The following is a 23,917-nucleotide window of genomic DNA, read 5'->3' on the forward strand; positions in this document are numbered from 1 at the left end:
GCTTTACAGAAGGACCTGAAATCTAACCTTCTCCCTTGCTCTCTCTAACACATTCTTGCCCTTGTGTAGCCAGCGGCTGATCTGGCAGATTAACACGCCAATGGGGATTTTACTTTGCTCTGTTTGGATACTATCACGTACCCTAATAAATTAACTGTAGCTATCCCGTTCTTATCAACAAGTGGATTTTGCTTTTCCTTTCTGTTTCCAGAAGTTTCAATACTAGAAACTGGAAACTGCCCTGGAAAAGCCTGTACCCCTGGGCACAGGTTCCAGCGTCAGTTCAGGCCACAGCACTTGAGGACTTTTTGCCAGAGTGAGCCTGATGCTAAGCCAGATGTTCTGCTTCTCTCCAGCCCCAAAGAAGACAGTTCTGTAAATGTAGACTGCTGGCCCAAGTAACTGATAAGAGAAATCGTGTGTGTGTGTGTGTGTGTGTGTGTGTGTGTGTGTGTGTGTGTGTGTGTGTGTATGTGTGTGTGTGTGTGTGTTCTGGTTACTTTTTGTCAGCTTGACACAAGTTAAAGTTATCTGGGAAGAGGGAGCCTCAACTGAGGAAATGTCTCCATAGGATCGAGCTGTAGGCAAGCCTGTAGAGCATTTTCTTGATTGATGATTGATATAGAAGTGCCCAACCCATCTGTGGGTCCCGGGTTGTATTAGAAAACAAACTAAGCAAGCCAAGAACAATTCAGTAAGTAGCGCTCCTCCACGGTCTCTGTATCAGTTCCTGTCCTGACTTCCTTTCATGATGGTGTGTAAACTGCAAGACTCAATAGTCTTTCCTCCCTAAGTTGCTTTTGGTCATTGTCTTTATCACAGAAATAGAAATCTAACTAAGACTACATGTATTCTTTAAAAAGTAGATGAGCTGATTTTTTAAAATATTCTGTTTGATGTATCTATACAGAAGGCCTTTTTCTATGCTTCTTGTTAATGAGTAAATTTTATGTGCAACATCAAATGTCTACAGTAGTCAGTTTGAAGTGCTCATTGCAGCAGCAAAATTTGTCATCTTCCCCAGCTGAAACCGGTGATCACAACACATGCTCTCTCTGCATCTTCAGTCCCCAATCTACACTCTATCTCTGTAGACTTGACTAATGTAGGTACCAGTGTTAGTGGAGTTGTGTAAACTTCATCTTTCATGACAGGTTTAACTCCCTTAGCTGAATGTCTTCAGAGTCATCGATGGTGAAAATGTTTCAGAATTTTCTCCCTTTATAAAGCTGAGTGATAGCTCACTGTATACATTTACTGTTTTTGATTAGCCAACCACCCACTTGGAATGCTTGGGTTAATTTTTGGCTATCATAAATAGTGCTTCCATGTGTGCAAAAATCTGTTTAGATCTATGTTCTTGATTATTTTATGTACATACCCAGAGGCAGAATTACTGACAATTTTACTTTATTTTATTTTTACAGAAATATCATGCTGTTTCCCATCATGGCCATACCCTTTTATATTCCATAAGCAGTGAACAACTCTTCTAATTTTTCTCCATGTTTACCAATGCTTGTTACTTTCTGTGTTGTTTCTGGGTTCTCAACAGTAGTTATCCTAATAGAGATTCTCACAGTGATTTCTGATAATTAATTGGTGGTCCTGTTCAACTTGTCTGCACTTTTTAAAAGCAAAGTTAGAACCATCCCCATATTTTCATGTATGTGATATGAATGCATGTTTGTTTGTCCTTGTGCATATGTGTGTACGTGCATGCGTCTGTGTGTGTGTGCACGTGTGCACCCAAGGTTATCATCAAGAATCGTTCATAATCCCTATCCTATAGTATTCATTGAGGCAGGGCCTCTCAGTCAAACCCAGAGTTTGCCTGTAAGTCTAGCCTAGCTAGCCAGCTTGCTCTGGGGATCTTGTCTTTGCCTTCCAGGACTTGAATTATAGGTATACACCACACCCGTGTGTCCAGAGTTTATGTGGGTTCTGGAATCCCAACTTCAGTCCTCAAGCTTGTATGTCAAGAGCTTTGACCACTGAAAAATTTCTCCAGCCACACTTGAAGTTTCTCAAGGCAGGTTTAAATATAGATTTAAGCCTGGAGGAAAGGGGAAAACAGGGTAAGCACAGATTTCAAAAGAAAGAACCACATTTAACTGTTTTAACAGTAGTTGCATAAGTGATTTTGGTGGCTTCTGAAGTTACACTCTTAAAAATTCTTAAAAGATTAAATAAGCAGCATTTGGCGTACTTATTTTCATATGAAGAACTTTTCTTTGGCAAACAAACAGTCATAAGGTGGTTTATGAGGTGTGAAGCGCAGTCTGATTGGCTGATAGGGTAAAAGTTCAGGTCTAGGTCATCAGGAGAGACCTGACTACACATGGGTGATCGCGGTCAAGACATGCCTCACTGTAAGTGTGTCATAAGCTGGTATGACATTTTCTGGATGCTCAGCCAGTAGAAGTGAAGCACTCCTTTCATTTCTCATGACGGCTTAATTTTCCACCTTTGTATTCTGACCCAGCTTCCCCTGCGACTTCACCACGTAATCTTAGGAAATAAGGATGTCTCTATCCCATGTCTACCAGTTCGTTTACGCTTCTCCTCTCCTCCTGTTTTACATCTACCCTTCACAACTGGCATCAGCTGCTTCTAGGTCTCCCATCTTCTCAAAGCCAAGGCAGCTTTCTGATTGAGCTGCCGTTCTCTGAATAGTTAGTACTATAGTTTCTAACATTTAATCAGTTTCTGAATGCAGAACAAAACAAAACAAAACAAAAACAACAACAAAAACCCAGGACAGAAATAAAAAAGTAATCATGCAACTAAGGTCATTCCTAGAATGTCATCTTTAAAAATAAGTTTTAGGTGCTGAATCAATAACTCAGCTGTTGAGAGCACATATGCTCTCCCAGATGTTCTGAATTCAGCTCTCAGTGCCAACACTGGGAGACTTACAACGTTCTCTAGCCCCAGAGCCACATGTCCCAAAGCCCTCGTCTGGTCTCGGAGGGCACCACTCAGGCACACACACCCACACAGCGGCTCACATATATACACAATTAAAAGTGAAATCTTTAAAAAAATGGATTGCATCTAGTGAGACAGCATGGAGGAGTAAAATGTGCTTCCTCTGTGGACTGATTAGCCCCTGACCTTTGACACTATCCTTTGCTTGGCAGGGGGTTTCTTAGAAAATCACTTCCTGCCTGACCGGACTCTCAGCAGAATGGGAATTTACAGCAAGAGGAGGCCACCCACATGTCAGGATTGCACAGAAAGCTGTCGGAAGTGAGTCTCTTGAATTCCTGGCTTGCGAGAGAGGCACCTGAAGGACAAAAGAAAAGTAAATAAGCATAATCTTTGGAAAAGAATCTATGTCCTTGTTTCATTTCACAGTTTTCATACACAAGTTAACTTGCTGACTATGCAACACAGGTTTAACTAAGATTTCTTATGTAAATTACTTATGTAAATTAGTCAAACCAAAAACACTATGTGAGAAGTTTCTTTTTCTTTGTAATATGGAGGACAGAAATTAATGTTTGACAATTATTTGTGATGAGCAATTCTGTTTGCAGCAGGATAGTGAGGGCTGGGTAGATGACTCAGTGGGTTAACTGCTTGCTCTTTAAGCCTGAGGACCTGAATGGATTCTGATGCCCGGCACCACATAAAAGCTGGGTGTGGCACAGCACTTCTGTAACTCCAGTGATGTGACCAGAGACAGACAGATCCTGGAGGCTTGCTGGTCAGTCAGTTTTGACAAAAAGAGTAAGCTCCAAATTCAGTGAGACATAGTCTCTCTCTCTCTCTCTCTCTCTCTCTCTCTCTCTCTCTCTCTCTCTCTCTCTCTCTCTGTTTCACATACACACATATGCACTCAAACACACACACCTGACAATGAGACAAGAAATGGCATATTTCTCAATTCAATCATTCCTAATAGAGTACCAGAACAGACCATGACCCCAAGCTCATACTGAAAATGTAACACCTAAGTGATGCCATGAAGTGTTGGTCCTATAAGAGGTGACTGGGTCCTGAGAAATCAGTGACCCTGCAAAAAACAGCCAGACATCCCTTTGACCCTCCCGCCACAAGAGGACATAGCAGAAAGGAAAGCCATCCAAGAAGTAGCTGCCATTCCCTGATTGAGAAATCGATTTCTGTTGCTACGGGATACTCAACCTTTGGTACGGTGTCACGGCAGTGCAAACAGACTAAGGTTTAATAACCACTCGATGGTTATTAAATTGTCTATGGGTTTTCTCTGTGTTTGGCTCAATATTTTCTATTGATTTTGATTCAAACTCTGAAGTTTTATGTTAATGTGTAGATTATTTTTGCCTGATAAAGTTATAAATTACTGTCTTTGAATTAGTAAAGGCAGCATCTATGTCATTATTTGATTGCCCTGTAGAAAATGAACCATGTTAAAAAAATAATCGCATTCCAAAGTTCTTCCAAGCCAGCATGGTGAACAAGTACTACCTTTAATTAAAATACTCGGGAGGCAGAGGTCGGAGGATACACAATGAAATTGAAGCCAGCTCGGCTTAGACAATGATACCTTGTTTCAACAAAATAAAATGAGACTATACCTCCAAACAGGTGAGTTCTGCCTTCCTACTGTAAGTGCTCAACTTTTCAAAAGACCTTTGACCTAACTTCCTATCTGACTGACTTCCTCATCAATGACTTACATAAGCTTTGACACGTTTAGTCTAGAAATTTCAAAATGTTAGTCCTTAACTCAACCTGTGTGTGTGTGTGTGTGTGTGTGTGTGTGTGTGTGTGTGTGTGTTATAGCATGTAGTGGGTAAACATCAAAGACTACTTATAGGTGTCAGTTGTCTCCTTTCTGTATGTGGTCCTGATAGTTGAACTCATATTGTTGATCTTGGTAGACAGTGCCCTCACACACTGAATCATCCTACAAGCTTCCCCACCCCCTTTTTTAGAGACGAGGTCTCATTAAGTTGCCCAAGTGTGGAACTTTCTAACATAGGTCTTGAACTTGTGACCCCCCCTGCCTCAGCTTTTGGAGTAGCATCAGGAATTACAGGCCTGTGTAACCATGTTGGCTTATTTTAACTTCGTTCAGAAGTGATGTCCTCTGGCACCATTCTTAAACTGAGGCAACCTTATCTTTCCATGCTCTATTAGGAGTGTGCTTTCCCTTCCCTAGCCAGGCAGAGGACCCACACAGCTGTGTCTACTTCCACATGCACTCTTATAAAGAGGAAGCTGAGGCTGACAGAGGACAAATGGTTCAGATATAAATACTGTAAGTTACTGCATGCACACCATGCCCCTTCTGGCCAGTGTTCATTTTTCACAAATCTGCCTTGGACGTCTTAAATTCCAAGACTGTTGCTCCCATTCGTATGGGTTTCCTGTGTTGTTGATGCTTCCCTAGAGGTGAATGGCCATCCTGTGAGGGCTTCTTAGTGGTAATGAAGCAAAGGAAGAAATATTTCTGGAAGCAGATATCCTGGGAACAGCGGAGAAAGCTGTTCGGAGGTCAGAGACAATGCCCGTCTAACGGTGCTTTGAAGGGTGAACTCTCCAGGGATGTGACTCCACTCTTGCTCTTAAACTCAGGCCAGAGGGGACAGTGCCACTGCCTTTGAAGACCTTTGTGGGTAGCAGCGACTCTTGTTGCTTTTGGCACATCTATCTAGAACATGTCCAAGAAGGGATATGACATGAACTTAGCAATTTTGTTCTGAAAGCCCCGTGACTTCCGTGTGGGCATTTCTGGTCAGGGCCTTGTTTTTCCTCTTCGGTCATAACAACTGGACTTTCAGGGGATTATTTCTTCTTACAGATTAAGGAAATTTTCAGAGCCAAATTTTAGGTCTTTCCTGACTAAAACAAAACACACAATGAAGGATCATGGGCTTGGATTTGAAAAGTAGCCAGGGACACAACACAGAAAAAGACAGCTATTATTATACTTCCTAACAAAGTAGGTTGTTCTGGGGGAGGGATTTTTTTATATATAAAGAAAAATTGCAACACCTTACAGACCTTCTTTCCCATGAGCACTGGTTTCACTCTCAGAGAGGACAAGAACAGGAAACGTGAGAGGCTTAGGCTATTTTGTAAAGTGAATTTGGAACTGCAGCTAGCTGTGCATTCCTAAGGTATCCTTGGTGTTCCCACCCTGGGTGGTCCAGGAGAAGCTACCCTTCAACTCCAGCTCACTGACTACTTGGAGTCACCATGTCCAGCTCACCAGGAGTTTGCGGAAGGATGAAGATAACAGCTCATGTCCACAGAGCTTACACTGAGACAGCCTTGGCAGCACCCAATGTTCACGATTGCCCCTGAGGCAGAAACTATTCCTTCTCTTTCCTATCTTATCATCAGGGAGATACTCTTCCAGTTTGAATATGGAATGCCTTAGGATAATGCTCTTCATCTTTGTTCCCCAGCTGGCAGTACTATTTGGGGAGGCTCTGGAACCGTTAGCTGGGAGAAGCGGGTCTCTGGGGCAGGTTATGCCAGTTCCCTTCTCTCCCCTGCTTCCTGTTTCCTGGACTACTGTGATCTAACCGTCTCTTGTCATCCCAAACTGAGCTGCTCTGCCATGATGGATGGAAACTGTGTACTAAAACCTATCTTTCCTCCTTGAGTTGATTATGTCAGAGTTCCAGCCACCACAAGGCCAAGTAGCAGAGTTGGGGGTTCACAGTGAAGTGACACATCCCAGCCAAATATAAGCATGTGACTTCAGGAGTTGTGTTCCAAACATCTTATGTCGTATTCCCTGTCCAGATAATACATTCAAAACAACCGATTCGAGACAGGGTTTTAACTGGACATATCCGAGACAGGCAGAAACCTGCCTTTCCCATATGAAACCAAAGCCATAGCTTCTCAGTGCTGACCACACCCGTGCTATTAACATAGTCACTCAACAACTCTTAATAGAAAAATCTAGATCTTTTACAAAATATGATGCTGGCACAGCTGGACTGAAGTAAATTTATGATAAACTTTCCTTTCCTGTGATTAAACAACACTCAAGGCCCCAGAGATGGTTAAGAGCCCTTGTTCTTTTGGGGACTGGAATTTGGTTCCTAGAATGCACCTGGGCAGCTTACAAACTATCTATAAAGCAGGGGGTCCAGTGAGCACATACATGCCCAGGCGCACATGCGCACACGCATGCTCACACACACACACACACACACACGCTCACACACACACGCTCACACACTCACACACACGCTCACACACACGCTCACACACACACTCACACACACACACACACACTCACACACACGCTCACACACACGCTCACACACACCCTGGACAATCTGGGACAAAGCATTAAGAAGCCCTGCTGTGTTGTGTCTTCACAGTGCTACCCACACCTGGCTCTTCCATGATCCTTGTCACATAAACTGTATCAGACTAAATCACAAGGTGTGGAACTTCCTGCTGCCCTCTGAAAGGACACAGAAGTCAGACTCGCTGTCCTCTCCCGCCCCACCCCCAATCCTGTCCCTGTGGCTGTCTCTCTTCTACCTTGAGCCATCCCTCTTCATGAAGCTTTTCTCTGATACGACATTCCATGCCATTCTATTGCTCTCCTACCTCAAGGCCCAATCATGGCTTCCATGTTCTCAAGACTTTGTCTCCCAGTAAAGCTCACCCCTGCGGTGACTGTGTGTTGGTTCCTTCCAGGAACCCACCAAACATTGTGCTTTCAGCTTTTGTCACTCCAAGAGATAGAAGGGGGCTGCTCGGCTCCTGCCCTAGGGAAGTGACTTCTTCCTTTTCCTCCCTAACTTGCTTACTCTGGATTTCTGTCATTTCTGCCTGGTATGCAGTGTTGGGGCTGATAGTGTGGTGGACATGCTACACCACACGTTGTAGGCACGTTGTTACTTACTTGACACCGTCACATGTTTATCCAAAGAACTTGCTTTCCGGCCACTCACTCATTCATTGTCCCCAAAGAGAACCTCATAGCAGTCATTCTGCACTACCTCCCTGGGAACTGACAACCTGTATGTGGATGGCTGTACTATTCTGAGCAGTTCGTACAAATGGAATCACGTGGTGTGGGCTCTTTGTGCATCTAGTTTATTTTCACTGGGCACAATGCGTTAAGACTCAGCCCTGATCTAGGAATCGTGTCACCATTCCTTTTGAAGGCTAGTGTTACAGATTTTGACTTTCTACTCATTGTTTGATTGACATTTTGTCGCTTCTACTGCTGCTGTTTGGATAATGTTGCTGAGAACACTTACACATAGGTTGTACACAGACCTATGTGTTAGAATGCCAGACCAGATACCACTCAAGATGCATCCATTTTCAGTCCTGCCTATGAGTCTGTAAATGGACTCCCCAGGTACCTGACTTCCAGAAGAATGGCAAGCAGGTGCCTTTCTCACTTCCTTAAGCAAGCTTACAAACCAGGTTGCCCTCGGGTCATCAGAGGGTAACTAGTGTCAACACATCCTCTCACCCATGTAATGGGTACACCTTGCTAGGGTGTGTCCCTCCTCCTCGCTTTCCTTACATCCTTGGAGTTGCACATTCCTTTCCCAGAATCCCTTTCTCTCCCCATGCAGCCCTGGAATCAGGGACAATTGGGCTTCAGGCTCATCATACTGAGAAATTCACACCCCTCTGAGACCAATAATAAGGGATCCATTCTGCATCATAGGCATGGATGCTCACCAGGGTCACTGAGTTACCACCATGTTGTTGTCTGTCCACCTAGTAAACTTCTTGTTTTGTTCCAAAAGAACAATCTGAGGCTGGAATGCTCAGGGGCTAAGAGCTCTTACTGGCTCTCAGCCAGATCGCCGCCATCATGGACACGAGTCGCGTGCAGCCCATCAAGCTGGATAGGGTAACCAAAGTGCTGGGCAGGACTGGTTCGCAGGGACAGTACACACAGGTGCATGTGGAATTTATGGATGGCACCAGCTGTTCTATCATCCAAAACATCAAAGGCCCCCATTCAAGAGGGTCATGTGCTCACCCTATTGGAGTCAGAGAGACTCCAAGATTACGCTTGCTGCTGGGTCCTGGATATCCACCACTTGGCCCATGATGACCTGTAACTATTGAATAAAGCATTTATATTGTTTTTTTAAAAAAGAGAATTTACTGTTCTTCCAGAGGACCCAACTTCAGTTCTCAGCAGCCACATTGGGTGGCTCACAACCTCCTATAACTCCAGTTCCAGAGGATCCAATGCTTCTGGGTTCCTTGACACTTGCAATCACATGCACACACCCACACACGTACATACATACACATGCATAACTAGAGATAATAAAAAGGAACAATCCGCCTCAGTGTCCCTGTTGAACTGCAAAGCCCCAGCCTCTCACTATGGTTTTACTTCTCTTTGACACTTCCCTAGGAAGGGACTTGACGGGTTGTGGCATGACTATCAGCCTTTGAAGAACCGCCAGACCCCTTTCCAAAGAGCTGCACCACTTCATATTCCTTAGTACTGTATGAGGGTCAGTGTCCGGGTGTTCACCAATGCTTGCTATTGTCTGCTCTTTCCCCAAACCATCATAGTGGTGTGGAGCGATCAATCTCGAACTGCGGTTGGATTTTCATTTATCTTGTAGCTAGTGACAACAAACACCATTCATGGGCTTGCTGGGTATTTGTAAGCCTTCTTTTAGTTGGTTGTCTTAATATTGGGCTACCTAATACATTCTAAATGCAAATCTCCCATCAGAATAGTCATTTGCAAGCATGTTTTTACTATTCTGTCGGTTTTAAAAAAGCATTATTCATGGTATTCTTGAAGCAGAGCAGTTTCTCATGTTGGTGGTGGTTGACCTACCTATGGCCACTTATGCTGCTTGGTGCTATATTTAAAATCCATTATCTGACCCCAAAATACAATTTATTCCAGTGTTTTATTCTGAATTTTAGCTTTAATTCTGTGTCAATTTATATCCCTTTTTTGTTCCCTTCTGCTTTTTAATGTTCGTTTTGTATGTTTGCTCAACTCTGCTCCTTTTTTTAGTACATATGACCCCTAAGTATATATTTTAGCTGATTCTAGTAAATAAACCTTCAGCATATTCTGTGTTATGGATTTGTGAAAGTCTGCTTAGTAAATTCATAATCTGCAGTTGACCATTTAGGGTTGTAAGCAGGTAACATAAAGAACTCCATCTCACTCATTTCATCTGCTCACAAATAATGCAGTCTGATGGAAGCTGGGAAGTGTCCCCCACCCCATACCCCATATCACACTAAGAATGGAGGACTCTGAATACCAGCAGTGACCCTAAGATCCCCTCATCTCCAGATTTTAGCCTCCTGGAGGGACCGGCTCAGCTGAACAGAGCTACCTTGCCTAAGATTCTGTCCCTTCCTGGGACAGACCACGCTCAACACAGACTGGAAGAGGGTGTGAGCACGTGGCCACTTTGCTCCAACTCAGAAGGCTTGGGAAAAGTTACCCCACTGAGGGTCTCTAAAATCTTACTGCAGCTCAAGTTCCCTGTCTAATCCTCCTATTTCCTTCCTCCACTCCACAATTCCCTCCTCTCTCCAAGTTTTAATCTTAAGAATTTGTCATAAGAATCAATGCTTAACTGGGCTAGGGAGAAAGGTCAGTAAAGTGATTGCCATACAAGTATGAGGACCTGAGTTAAACTCCTGGAGCCCACATTAAAAATACACACACACACACACACACACACACACACACACACACAGAGAGAGAGAGAGAGAGAGAGAGAGAGAGAGAGAGAGAGAGAGAGAGAGATGGGAGAACTATACAAAACTAGATAGATCTAAGATCGTGCATTCAGAAGAATTCAACCTGCTATAGAAACACATTTCCCACGTGTATTGGGCTATGAAATATTAACCTCTATGAAGTATCTATGTATTTACAGACTACCATACCAGGAGACAAGAGAGAGCAAGAGCTGGTGGGCGTGAATTCAGTCTTGCCTACTGACTATGCTGTTTGATCCTGATCGGGCTGCCATTAAGTCTGAACTCCAGGTTCTCACTTATAGGAGTGTGCACACGCAGCCCAGGGCTCAGGTGGTGAAAGGTTCCCAGAGGGCAGGGGTTTGTGTTTGTTTTATGTGCTGCTGTATATCTAGTGCCTGGAATTGTGTTTGACACATAGGGAACATTCAGTAAGCACTTTCTGAGTTAATTAAGGAAACAGTGCACACCAAAGCTTGCAGACTTTTCCTGATGCATGTTTACTGTTCATGTGACTGAATAGATCACAGTTATTTCTGGGAGGAAATGAGGGAGACTGCTTTCTGTGTGGCAATACAAGACTTGCCTATTGACCTTTCCCAGGCTGACTGGCATCCATAAAGCTGTTGTCACTGCTACTGCTGAAATTTCTCCACCAATGTCTAGCACATGTTTAAGGACAATTGCCAGTCCACTTTCCTGACCTTTCTTGTAATTTGAGGTATAAGCCATCTGCAAGAGTGACTTGCATAAGAATATAAGCTTCACCAGATATCTTACTAGAATGGTTCAAGCTTATGAAGTCATGGTGCAATGAATTTTGAAGGCTTATTCTTCACAATACTCTTGCAAAAGAATAAAAGCTTCAGTGGTTATTTTATTAGAATGGTGCAAGGCGTATGAAGTCCCAGCGAAATGAGCCTTGGAGTCTTAATACTTAAATTGCAAGACAGCATGATGCTTTTGAGAGGAGTCTAAGCATTATGCCACATTTCAGCAAGCTAAAGAACAAGACAAAGAAATAGCTCTTACTGCCCCTCATACTAAGACTTGTGGTGCCAGGAGTCTTTTCCTTTTTTTAATGAGAATTTCATAAATACATGCACTGTTTTAATCAAATCCACCTCCCATTTTCTTCCATCAGTTCTCCCTCTATCCCGTTCTACCTCCCCATCTTACCCCACTTAGTCCACTGCACTGCCTGCGTATTCATGAGTGTAGGACCAACTGCCAGAGCAGAGGCAAACTCTTAGGGGCTGCATCCCTAAAGAAAACTACTCCAGAAGCCATCGATTAACAATAGCTTCTTGGGTAGGGGTGAGACTTCATGATCCCTTCCTCTGTCCATTTTTTGATTTTGTCTGACTAGATCTGTATATACAGTCACAGCTGCTGAGTTAATGTGTGTAACAGCCCTGCCGGGTCTAGCCAATACTGTGTCACTGCAGACATCCACTACCTCCAGATATTATAATTTTTCCACTCTCCCTTCCACAATGATCCCCGAGCTTTCAGGAGAGGGTGTATGATGCAGATGTAATGTTTAGAGAGGAGCACTCCAGTCCCCTAGTCTCGTCTCTACATGATGACTAGTCATGGAGCTCCTCCAGTGATAGATGAGACATGCAGCGTGCCATGCTCATTTAGTAGTACTATTGTACTTATGACAGTACAAAGCATGGTTTGTGTCTGTGGAGAATTTTAAATCCAAATAGAAAGTGGCTGATTACTCCGATGGCAGTCATGCCACTATTGGCACCAGTGGGCATATCCTGCCAGGCAGCTCATTATTGTAGCTCAAAGAGTTCACAGGTGGGTAAGATTATTGTTGAATGTTTTTCTCCCCCTGGAAGTATAAATAGAACCTGGCACTATGGAAGCTAGCCAATAGGAAGCTTCTCACTGACCACAACTTGAAAAGAGGCAACCCATACCTAGCACTGGGCCTTTCCTATGGTGGTCACATTGGACAATAAGAGCCCCCAAGGCTGCATCACTGGAGTTGGATGCTGTTGTTCTAAAAGGCACAGCATCTGCTGGCATGGAAACTTCAGGCAGTGGAGAACAACAGAAGGCGCCTTCTAGACTCAGCGAAGGCTTGGGTTATGGCTCTGCCCCTTGCACAGTCTAGCTAGAAAGAAAGGTACCACCATAAAGACTAAGGAAAAGGGGAGGAGAGAGCTGCATGGGTCCAGTAGAGAAGGATCCTGAAAGGTTGCAGCTGATGTTAACTGGGGCTTGGCCAGGAGCCTCTGTTGTCACCATTCTCTTGAGGTATAATTGATCAATACAACTATGTAATTAAGTTGCACACAGAAAGGGTTTGATACGTGCTCTACCTTGTTTGGCGATTACCATGGTCAGGTTAACAAACACATCTACCATTTCACAGTTTTCTGCCTCCCTCCCTCCCTTCCTCCCTTCCTCCCTTTCTCTCTCCTTCCTTCCCCTCCTTCCCTACCTTCTTCCCTTCCTCTCTTCCTTCCTTTCCATGTTTGTATTGCCTATGCTCTGTCTTAGCCAATTTCAAGTCTACTACAATACAGTGCTGCTGACTAAGTTCAGCACCATTCATTAGACCCCAGTCATCATCTTATTAATGAATGTTCATGCCTATGACCAATATTTCCCATTGCCTCCATACCCAGCCCTGGCGAACCTTGAATCCTCTGCTTCTGGGGTTTGACTGGGTTTTCCCAGCATATATGTGAAATCAAGGAGTGTTTTTCTTTCTGTGTCTGGTTTATTATACTTAATATAATGTCCTCCAGGCTCATTCATATTGCTGTAAATGATGATCTTTCCATAGTTTTAATGGTTAAATACTATTCCAGGATATGTGTGTGTGTGCAGCCTATGAATGAACATATGCATATGTACCGTATTTTTTTGGTTTTGGTGGGGCTTGAGCAGAATTGAGACAGGTTCCCACCATGTAGCCAAGGCTGCCCTTGAGCTTTTTGCTCCTACTTCGTTAAGTCCTGGAATTTTGGACTAATGGGTAGGTACTTCCACACCCAACACCTTATTTTCTTCATCTATTTATTACCAAAGCTGAGGCAGGATAGAAGGCTGGGGAAAGAAGGATGAGGAAAATCTTGGAGTCAACAGGAAAGGAGTCCTTTCTTCAAAATCCAGCTGCAGCCTCTCCATAGCTGCGAAGAAGGGATCCCAGAAATCCCAGCACAGTTAATACAGATAACGGTGGCTGAAGGTCTTCCTCCCTTTCCAGCTGTAAAGCTACAATATTATTTTAGGAATCTCACCAGAAACTCCATTTACATGGAAAGTACATGTACTCAAACGCCTTGTGGAATCTTAGATGCTTCTAGTTTTTATTTTATCTGATTATAACTCAGGCCAAGGCATGAAAGAGGAAGTGTGTGTGCATGCATGTCTGCATGTGTGTGTGTGTGTGAGAGTGTGTGTTTCTTAGCAACATTTTCCATGGAACTCGAGAGTCATCAAAACACTGTACATGGCTAAAGCTAAGACAACAAATTGTCCCCTCCCTTAAGGAGCCCAAGCACACTTGGGTACGTCTTATTTTCTGAGATTCATCTTTGGTGTGTCCTGTTTTCTCCTTGTACCACTCTGTCTCCTAACCTTCACACGTGAACCTATACTATAGGCATCTTTAGTAAAACTACCGACTCTGCTTCATCAGAGCAGCTAGCCCTGAAATTCAAGGTCAAAGCCAAGAATCCTGGTTTGGCCTGAGTCAAGGTTTCTAAAAGATTAGGAGAACTCCTTAGTCTGCTGATGTGATAGCATGGGATGTGTCTCTCTTTTTCTTCACCAATGACAAATAGCTGGGCTGGCAATATGGCTCACTGAATAAAGTCACTTGTCACCAGATTTAATGACCTGAACTTGATCCCTTGAAGCCGCATAGTGGAAGGAAACAACAGGCTCCTGTAAGTTCTGACCCCCACACATGTGCTGTAGTGGGCGTGCAATCACAAGATAAATTTTTTAAATGTAAAAGGTCCCAAAACAAAACAAAATAAATCGAAGTCCTGGCAATTCAGGACAGTTTGCAGGAGCATGACGGACTGGTGTTGCTGTTTCCTCTCTGTGAATATGCAGTGTGCTTGCAAAGTCCTATGGTACTGCCTGTATTACAGTTTTTGGAGGAACCTCTCATCTCTTCTGTTTTTCACCTGTGTCTGGAAGATTAAACGTGATTTAGGAGGGGCATAGGGGTGAGGGAGGGCACTCCAGGAGACAGGCAGCGCAGCTAGAAAACCAGAGGAGTTTGATGTAAAGAAATGCGCAACAAGGAAAATTCACCACAGATCATGGTGGGAATTCTGGGTACATGAACACGTTAAAAACCCAACTGACCACTGAGTTATAAAGTGTCTTCTTCCTTATTTATTAAATACATTTTAAATTTATTCTTTGAAAATTTCATATGCTGATGCAGTTGTGAGCATATTCATCTAACTCGCCTACACCCACGAGTCTCCCTCTGTTTTGGTTAGGGTTACTGTTGTTGTGATAAACACAGTGACCAAAATCAAGCTGGGGAGGAAAGAGTTTTATTTGGCGTACACTTCCTCATCACAGTCCATCGTTGAAGGAAGCTAAGCCCTGGAGGCAGGGCTGATTGATGCACAGGCCATGGAGGACTGCTGGTTTTTATTACTTAGACCAATTAGGAAGTTCATTTCTACTGGTATGTGTGACCAAAACCTGTTACAGAGCTTGACTGACTCCTCCCTTAGTCAGGGCCGGATGCCATTGAGCCCCTGTGCAAAATGAGCAACAGGGCAGAGTCCTCTGGGGCACTGGGAGAGATGTGTAGAGGCATTCAGTATGCCGCCCTTCTTGGCAGTACTCTCTGGAGCCTTCGAGCTTGTGGCTACCCTCAAAGGCAGGCCTTCTTTTCTACCAACTGCAGACTCCACTAACAAGGGGTCTCTACTCTCTCTGCTTGTTTGGTTCTGGCATAGGTAGCTAGGTATTTGGATATTACCAAAGGAACTTTCTAGAAATAATAGGTGACTGTCGTGGGGGCAACAGAAGGACCAACAGAAATGGCAGAGCTGCCACCTGTCTGCCTAAGTTGGCTCTGCTGGAGTGGCCTGAGTTGGTGAAAAGGCTGAATTGTTTCATTCAGTAAGCTCTTTCTGTATTCAAAGCAGCTTGAAAGAGGCGGGGATTATGCTGATGAGCAGAACACTTGTTTAAGCACAGTTGGGCAGTCTTAGGAAGCCTACAACAAAGCATGGAGTTTTTCCATTCAGAATTGTTTAAGTGAGTCCAGTTTCTGTCTGAAAAACCCCAATGCCATGGCTTGCTGCAGGGAGCATGGACAGCTTACTTCCCTGCTGACCGGGACAGTGAAAGTGGGCATCGAATGAGCGTGCAGTCCTGCTGTTGGGCCAGGTGCTGGCTGCTGAATTGGCTTTAATGAATTTTGCTTTTACACAACAGAATGTGTAAAACTTCCTTTCTTTAACTGGTCTCTATCCCACAGAAATGCTTCTCCAAGCCTGTTCCACCCCCAGAGCCCACTGTCCCTCCTTCCTCAGGCTGTCCTCAGTCTGTCCCCCCTGTCCTCAGTCTGTACCTCTTGTCCTCAGTCTGTCCCCCCTGTCCTCAGTCTGTTCCCCTGTCCTCAGTCTGTCCTCAGTCTGTCCCCCCAGTCCTCAGTCTGTCCCTCTGTCCTCAGTCTGTCCCCCTGTCTTCAGTCTGTTCCCCTGTCCTCAGTCTGTCCTCAGTCTGTCCCCCTGTCCTCAGTCTGTCCTCAGTCTGTCCCCCCATCCTCAGTCTGTCCCCCCATCCTCAGTCTGTCCCCCTGTCCTCAGCCTGTCCCCCTGTCCTCAGTCTGTCCCCCTGTCCTCAGTCTGTCCCCCTGTCCTCAGTTTGTCCTCAGTCTGTCCTCCCTGTCCTCAGTTTGTCCTCAGTCTGTCCCTCTGTCTTCAGTCTGTCCTCCTGTCCTCAGCCTGTCCCCCTGTCCTCAGTCTGTCCCCCTGTCCTCAGTCTGTCCCCCTGTCCTCAGTTTGTCCTCAGTCTGTCCTCCCTGTCCTCAGTCTGTCCTCAGTCTGTCCCTCTGTCTTCAGTCTGTCCTCCTGTCCTCAGCCTGTCCCCCTGTCCTCAGTCTGTCCCTCTGTCCTCAGTCTGTCCCCCTGTCCTCAGTCTGTCCTCAGTCTGTCCCCCTGTCCTCAGTCTGTCCTCAGTCTGTCCCTCTTGTCCTCAGTCTGTCCCCCTTGTCTTCAGTCTGTCCCCCTGTCCTCAAGCTCTTCCGGGCTGCCCTTCCTGTCCTCAGGCTGGAGATCAGAAGCTGTTGTCTTCAGATTCACTTTATCTCACCAACTACTCATGCCACAGATTCTTTTCTATAACTTCTATGCCTTTACACACCCCCTGCACCTGTGTGTGTGTGTGTGTGTGTGTGTGTGCATGTGTGTATGTCTTGGGAATGTGAACTCAGGTCCTCATGTTTGCACAGCCCACATTTTACTCAGCCCTGGTTCCCTTCTCTTTATGCTCGTTTCCACCCTATCTAGTAATTATCCTTTACTCCAATGACTTCAATCTAGATAAGAAATGAAGATTTTTCTTGGATTCCTCCACACTGTCACAGTGATCATCTTAGACCCTCCTTTACCCCCTCAGAGGCATGGGTGCTGTCTCAAAGCACTTGCAGGCTCTGAGGACACGAGAAGGGCACATATCCTGGCTGCTGAAACAGTTTGGAACGGCAGGTGTCTGTCACTTCTAACTTCATTGCTAGGCTAAGGTCTTCCGCAGTTCTTGTTTTCATCTTTCTCCTATGGGAACTGTACAGCAGGTGAAGACAGCTTGGGTCATCTTTTCAGGAGGCTGCCGTGAAATACATCCAGTAACTGAAATGTGAGTGTAACACGAGTTGTGCGCATGGTTAGAAAACCTTGAGATTTTGCAGCTGTTTACTTTGGTGGCACAGTTTGGCTCATTCTGACTGACAAACTCTCCCAAGACTTCAATCCCTGGAATCCACATTGTGGAAGGAGAGACCCGACATCTACAAATCATCCTCTGACCTCACAGCACCACAGCGCTTGCACACTCGCCCCTTGTAGGCACAGTAAAGGAAATTTTTAAAGGAACCGAGAATTAAGTGACTTAGGAAGCACCCATCACATTCCACGTACATCTAACCCCATTCAGAACAGAGCTCTGCTTACAGCCCTGCCCCAGGTAGTCATTAGATATGATTTAATTTACTGGGCTCTATAAAAGGTCAGGATATCTTTCAAGAGTTCCAGACTTCAAGGAGCTAAAATATGTCAAGGAACATTGAGACTGCAGGGATTGATGCTGTAGCCATCAGCCAGGCGGCTTCCACTACTACTCTGAGTTCTGAGCCACTCAGCTTAAAAAGAGAAAGGTTTGTTCTGACTCCAATCTCGGATGGTTTTACCCATGACTGGCCCTGTTGCTTTTAGGCCTGGCCAGCAGTGGGAGTGAGTGACAGAATGAAACTCACCTCAAGGAGAGGAAGAGGAAGGAGTTGGAGTCCCACTGCCCCGCTCAAGCCTCAATGCCCTGAGCACCATCCGTGAGACCCTCTCAAAGTTTTCATGAGCTTCCAAGGGCACCAAAGGAGGTGCTGAGCCTTGAGTGCCTGCCTCTGGGGGACACTTCACAGGCAAACTAGAGGCAACCCCCACGATGTGCACAGCAAGTGATTCAAGGGGACCAGGGTGTGAGACGTGACTAAGGCAATGCGAGCCAGAAAAATCCAGCAAAGCCTTCATCTAAATAATGGTGTTGGAGGCAGACGTTGTGTGATGAGTGGATGCTGACCAGAAATGGGGAGAGAACTCAAGAACAGACTGTGTGGGGAGGAGTGGGTACGGGGTGGGGTGGGGGGTGCTCAGGAACAGGACAGATGCGTTTAGTTAGGGAGCCCTGTATGCTGAGCTACATGCTGGGACGCAGGGGGGACAGATTGGTTACGGTAAAAGGTCATTCAGTGTTAATCGCTTTCAACTTGGGTCTCAGGAAAATGGTGCCTTCGCCCGCTGAGCCATCTCACCAGCCCTCTTTTCTTATTTCTAAAGCAATACGACTGTCAACTCAGAGAGCTGGCAGTCCTACCGAGGCTCAGCATGTGCTTGCCCTACTGCTTGGCTACCTCACTCCAAGGCACACACCCCACAGGAATATACGGATGTGTTGATTAAGAGACACACAATGCATTCAAAGCAGCCCTGTATGTAATAGTCCAGAGGAGATTTTCCAGAAGCCCACAGAGAAACGTGGTAAACTGGTTAATCTCCTATGGGAATATTATGTGTGAGGATAAAGAATTGTGTGGGTCTATGTTCAACAGCATGAACAAATCTCATACAAATGTTAAAAACCCAAACATGACACAAAATTATGTAATTCTAGTGTACAAAGTGAAAGAAAAGCAAGATTAAGATGTGCTCGTGAGAGACCAGGCTAGGAAGGCCTGAGTCGGAGGAGGTACAGGGTTCCTGGGAGCTGCTATGGTCTGCTGCTTGGTTGGGGAGCTGGTTCCTTGGCACATGATTGTTCTAAGCCTGTATAAATGCATCCATGTTGTGCTGTGAAAGAAAAATTCAAAGGGGGATGTGTGTGCATAAAATTTTAGAAGATGTAAATAAATGGAGATTAATAACGGGTCATTTGAATTCTATAGTCCATAAACACTGTTGGCGTTTTCACTAGTTTTCCTTTAGAATCTCTTTTATAATTTTATTTATTTTTACATTACATGTACATGTATTTATTTATTTGTGTATGGGTATATCCGTTGTGGTCAGAGGATAGCTTGTGGGAGTTGGTTCTCTTCTTCTACCATGTGGGTCTGGGGGATGGAATTCAGATCATCAGGTTTGGCCACTGGGGTCACTCGACCATCTTACCAACCCCGGAAACAACAGACCTGTTTCTAGAAGGGCAGTGGAACTTGCTCATGATGACCACTCCTGATACGCTCTCTTTGCCACAGCTTCACAGGCACTGAGGAAAGCTATCAGAGACAAGTTTCAAGACCAAGCTTTAATGAGGTTCAGAAGAGTGAGGTGAGGCATTAGCCACTCCCATAGGGAGGGCCTAGCCTAGAACAGACCCAGAAACCCCATGTGGGGTGATCCCCATCTACACAGGAAGGTCTTCCCATATATACATATATATCGGTTATTCCAGACAGGGTTTCTCTGTATTATTTTGGAGGCTGTCCTGGAACTTGCTCTGTAAACCAGGCTGGCCTTAAACTCACAGAGATTCACCTGCCTCTGCCTCCTGAGTGCTGGGATTAAAGGCATGAGCCTCCAACGCCCAGCTAAGTCTCCCCATTTTAATACACAGTGAAGTTCCTTGAGGGCAGAGACTGAGTTTACATGGTCAGCATTTTGCCTGGTGCCCCATAGGAACAGTCTATAAATTCATTTATCAAGGATGTCTGTTGAGTAGAGAGCCTCCTGGTGGCCGACTGTGGATTCCCATTAATTATTCTATTGATCCTTTGTTGCTGGTATTGGAATAGTTTTGTTTTTGGTTTTTCTCCTTTGAACAAAGACACTGCTCAATGTAAGGAATGGTTAATTTATTCTTTTGGAAGTACACTCAGACAAAAAAATTAGTTATGGTGACTTAAACACTCAGGTTTATTCTCTTCTAGTCCAGACATGGATAGTTCTATGAAGTCATTAAGGGCATAGTCTTCTGTCTTTGCATTGCATTGTGGGCATATCCTCAAGAGTATATAATGACTGCTAGGGCGCCAACCATTATAGCCAAAATTCCATGCAGGAAACAAAACCACCAAACCGATCATATTCAAAAAGTTAAACAAAGTTGGCTGTGACTCAACAATAGCCAAATACTAACTGAGCAAAACTTCCCAAATTACTCATTACTTCTGTCTCTCCTATAGGTTAAAATGATTCTCTTTTTAATTGAACAAATTTTACCACTCTACCAGTAAATTGTATCTCAATTCACCAAGATATAAGCTTCCTGAACAGTCAACCTGCAATACAAAGACTAGGACATGACACTTCCATAGCTTAGTGGTGACTGGGTGGAGAGATTAGACCTAGACACTGACAGTTTTGATTAACTGACATGTTTGTATGCAGGAAGGAACAGACAGACATGTTTTCTTGTCAGTTCTCCAGATGTCCTTGCGTCTCCTGCAGCAGGGGGATGCCAGCTAATACAGCTACCTTCAGCCTGAGTTCCTATCCCTCTTAGGGCCCTCCTTTCAGGTTAAGCAAATTCTTGACTCGATTACAGCAAAATTTTCAGGAAGATCTTAGTGGAAGCAAAGATAGTGAGTTGATTAGGTATCCAGATAGAGTCATCTAGCAAAGCAAAACAACAGTGTAAGATCCCGAGCCAGGGGTGGGCTTCTCAGAAGAGACCCACTCAGGTCTGTTTGTAAGGCTGTACATGAAATGCCATGGCTCTCCATCACATTTCTCAAAGGGTGGGATTTGTAAGGCTTGACAATCAAGCAAAACTTGTATTTAAGTAAAAATTACAAGTTAAATAAAGTCTACAAGCTGACTCATTTCTCATAGAGTTTCCTTTTGTAAGTGAAGACGCGAATCGGTTTTTCTGTAGTGTGTTGTTTAGATTTAGGGACTAGAGAGGAATGTTAGTACTGCTAAACTCGAGGTCACAGACATCCATGCTCTGAGTAAGCATGGTTCATTTGCTGTTGTGAAGATCCAGGGTTCACATCACACATCTTTAGGAAAACACACATTATGTCTGTCTGCAGGCAGCTTTAACGTTGCCTGTGGTGTTGATGTTTCCTGGCTTTTAGACAGCAGTCAGGACAAACAAATCCCAGGATGAGCGGCTTTTTTTTTTTTATCTCAGGTCCTCTTCACTTTCCCTGTCTGTCCATCTTGCTTTGCTTTGACCGTGAAATGGACTCTGTGCTTATGCATTTCCACCATGGTGTTGGGTCCATGGGTCTGTAGTGTAAAGTCCTTCAAGTTTTCCTGAGTGAGATGACACTGCAGCAGCCAAGCTCAGGAAGACCTCCGCCAGCTGCCTTGAAGCAACTGCAGTCAAGTGGCCACTGGAAAAACTAACTATGGCAAATTCCTAGACACAAGGGCACGGCTTTCTCTCTGCGTGGTTTCTGTTTTGTTCTTAGCACAATGACACTGTTCACATGAATGAACCTTGCGCAGTCTCCTCTTTCTCTCTCTTGTCTCCCAACACGAAAGACCAAGAGTCCATTTGAATGGAAGGTTTTCTGAAACATTTAATTTTCAAATGTTCAAAAGCTGACTATGAATCTCTCCGGTGGATTTCAGTTGAAGGATGATGTGAGCCTGGCCTTGGATTTTCTCCACCAAGCATATCGGGCAAAGTTTTAGCCAAGTCTACATATGGTAGGGGTTTGATGAATAGTTTTTTGGCAGATTGATTGAGTCCTATTGTGCCAGATCAAATAGCATCCAAAGTGGAGAGGGGCAACTGGGGCTTACTCTTTCCCTCATTAAAACTTATCTTTATAGTATTCTTTGACAACTTCATACACACTATAATGTATTTTAATCATATTCCCCCATTACCCATTACCCTGCCTTATCATCTTCCTCTAAACCTCTTCTTCCCAACAAATCCCTCTCTTACTTTTGTGGTATATGTGTGTGTGTGTGTGTGTGTGTGTGTGTGTGTGTGTGTGTGTGTGTGTGTGTGTGTCTGTCTGTCTGTCTGTCTGTCTGTCTGACTGTCTGAGTTTAGTTAGGGTTGCCAGCATGTTCATGGTTCTGGCTTATTTACCAGAGCATGATCTGCTGGAATGTTTGTTCACTTGCCTGAAGGTTACAATGTGGGTTGGTCCACACTTAGGAAATCCAGTAGGACACTCTACTAAGGCTCAGGGAACTTCACAGAAGATGGAAAAGAAAGGATGTAAGAGGAAGAAGAGGAGGAGGAAGAGGCTGTGAACTGCTGTCCTCTGGAGATGGAGTGGCTGTTAAACTTACCAGGTCACAGCAGCTGTGGTTACCTGCACAAGATGGGGCCTGCCAACATGCCAACAGGAAGAGCTCACACAGCCCTGATGCTCCCCAAAGAGCTATTAGCAGTTAATGGTTGTTATGGGGATGGGAGGATCAGTTCTCTTCAGTGGTGCAGTCAGTTGTCCATGGTCTGGTAAATAACCCAGCACCATGCATGTGAAGGTAATCCTAACTAAGCTCAGTGAGTCACACACACACATACACACACACACACCATACACATATACATATCATACATGTATACACACTACACATACATGCCACGCACACACCGCACACATACACAAACACACATCATACACACAAATGCACACCATACATGTACCATACATGTGCACACAGTATACAAACACACACTCCGTACACACATGCACACACATAAACACACAAACACACCATACACACACACACACACACACACATACACACACACACAAAAGTTAGGAGGTGAACTTGTTGGGAAGAAGATGGGGTTTAGTGGGAGAGGCTAAAACAGGGTAGTGGGAGTAGTGGGGGAATATGATCAAAACTGTCAAAGAATAAACTTTCAGAATTAAAAGAAAATGCAATAGGAAATAGAAAACAGCCTCTTTGCACAGATTCCTCTGCACTGATTTACACAACACCACCACCCCCCCCCCACACACACACTGCATTCTCCTGCCTCCTTGGTAAGTTGCCCTCTTTGACTGCAAAGAAAGGTGCTTCTCTTACCTCCTTCTGCTCCCTGAAAAGAAGCCGCCCAGGCAGAAATGGAATTTGCTGAAACTGGGAAATGTGAGAACCAAATTTAAAGACTTCATTGCCACAGAAAAGTATCTGGCTGTCAAGTAGCAGGGAACAACCCACCACCTCTTCCGCTGTCTGAAGCCTGCGCTTTGCTCTGTCCATCCGGATGACTCCTCCTCTGCTTACGATGCTTGCTGCCAGTGAGAGGAGGCTGGCTGAGCCTCTGTCTCTGCAGAGGCTCACAGCCCTTGAGGACCAGTATGGAATCTATAGAGTGAAGTCCAGGCTGGCACTGACATTCTGAGTTAGCCCTTGAAGATATCACCAGCTGCTAGCAGAACTTTCATCTGGAAACTTCTGAGTTTAGATAGGGAAAGCTGCTTCTCTTTAGTGATTACTAACATCCTTTCCAGGTCTTATTTTTGTTGTTTTCCAAAGAAAACCACAAGGAAGCTGTGTTGCTGAGTCACTCTGAGTCATTGTCA

The 23,917-nt window shown here is 44.6% G+C and overlaps 1 long non-coding RNA gene across 1 annotated transcript; it reads right to left on the reverse strand.

Annotated features, from left to right (window-relative positions):
• Positions 1-1,393: 1,393 nt before the first annotated feature.
• On the reverse strand, positions 1,394-23,539 carry LOC121143747. Its single transcript, XR_005881071.1, has 3 exons — positions 23,418-23,539; positions 3,223-3,289; positions 1,394-2,056 (listed from the first exon to the last, which is right to left on the reverse strand). It is a non-coding gene; the product is annotated as an uncharacterized LOC121143747 (long non-coding RNA).
• Positions 23,540-23,917: the final 378 nt, after the last annotated feature.

Source organism: Mesocricetus auratus, unplaced genomic scaffold, assembly GCF_017639785.1.
Source record: "Mesocricetus auratus isolate SY011 unplaced genomic scaffold, BCM_Maur_2.0 Super-Scaffold_100013, whole genome shotgun sequence".
NCBI lineage: Eukaryota > Metazoa > Chordata > Mammalia > Rodentia > Cricetidae > Mesocricetus > Mesocricetus auratus.